General features: G+C 57.7%; 1 protein-coding gene across 1 annotated transcript in view; it reads left to right on the forward strand.

The window, feature by feature from the left end:
* Window positions 1-1,232, forward strand: part of TMEM132E (transmembrane protein 132E) — a 98,998-nt gene that overhangs the window by 62,917 nt on the left and 34,849 nt on the right. The window lies entirely within an intron of this gene.

Raw genomic sequence — 1,232 nt, forward strand, 5'->3', positions numbered from 1 at the left:
CCCCAGGGCGGTGGGGCTGGACTGCTTCCTGGAGACTCTGATCTCCGCGCCGCTAAGACAATAGCAGCCCCCCCCCGGTCGAGCTGAGCCTGCTGGACCCCCCCTCCCCCTCCCCATTCCCTGATTGTGGAATTAGCTCCCCAGTCTGAGCTTTCACTTGAAAAACCACAACAGGCCGCACCTCTGCCAGTGTGACCCAGCCCCACCCATCCCAGCTGATTTCAGTGGTGCTACCTTGAGCTGTACTCCCTGACAAACCTGGCCTTCTGCGCCTCCCCTTCGCGGTTGGGCAAGCCTGAAAGCATGTCCTGGCGTGGCAATGTCTGCCTGAGTCTGCAGGCAGCCTGCTCCAGCAGCTCGGCAGGCGGGTCGGGAATTCGCGGCACTCGGAAGACGTAGCTCCAAGGTTCCCAGGGCTTCTACACCCCCACCCCAGTCAAGGCGTCCACGGTCCCAGCTCCCTGTCAGCAGGCAGGATGCTGGGGAGCCTGGAAGCCGTAGGACTGCAGCCCCAGCTCCTGCCGTCCTCTGCTCCCTTCCCTTTTGCGGAGAATTTTGAAGTTTTTCGGTTTCTTTCCAAATCGGAAGGAAACCAGATTTTGCAACATCAAAATCCTCCTGCTAAACAGAACTGCCTTTCTCCGCCCAGCTGCAGTTCGGACCGCTCCTTTCTTCTCGATGGGGCGTTACCTCTGAAACCTACTGATGTCTATTTAAAGGGCCACATTGATCTCTGTCGCACTGCTGCCCAGTTTGGCAGTTCCTGCACTTCTCCCACAAATCCAAACGGCCTCAGCCCACTTCCTCTGGTGCCCAACCCCCACACTGCCCCCTCCCCAGCTGCCCAGCCCCCAGCTGCCTTCTGACAACTCTCACGCTGCGGCTCGGAGCTGCCAGCGCCACCCCCTGACCCATCACAGTGGGAAAGGGAAGATCAGTGCAAAGCATATTGCCTCGCAGATCAAAGGAACGCTCCCAGGGGCTGCTGCTTATTTACATAGTTGCTTCATTAAAAACTCCTAATTTTAGCAAAGCTTCCCCAGAATCCCCAGTCTGCCAGAGGCAGCAGGATCCAGGGACCTGCTGCAGAATTTAGATCTAGCTCCCCACAGAATTGATGGGGCCTTCTTGTTCTCTGGCTTGCAGCAGCACTTAGCAGCCCCAGCCATGGACCGCAACTCCATTGTGCTGGGCGCGGTACGTTATTTATTAGGTGGATTACGGTAGCACCT

This window comes from Terrapene carolina, unplaced genomic scaffold (genome assembly GCF_002925995.2).
Source record: "Terrapene carolina triunguis isolate 2854851 unplaced genomic scaffold, T_m_triunguis-2.0 Scaffold231, whole genome shotgun sequence".
Classification (NCBI taxonomy): Eukaryota; Metazoa; Chordata; order Testudines; family Emydidae; genus Terrapene; species Terrapene triunguis.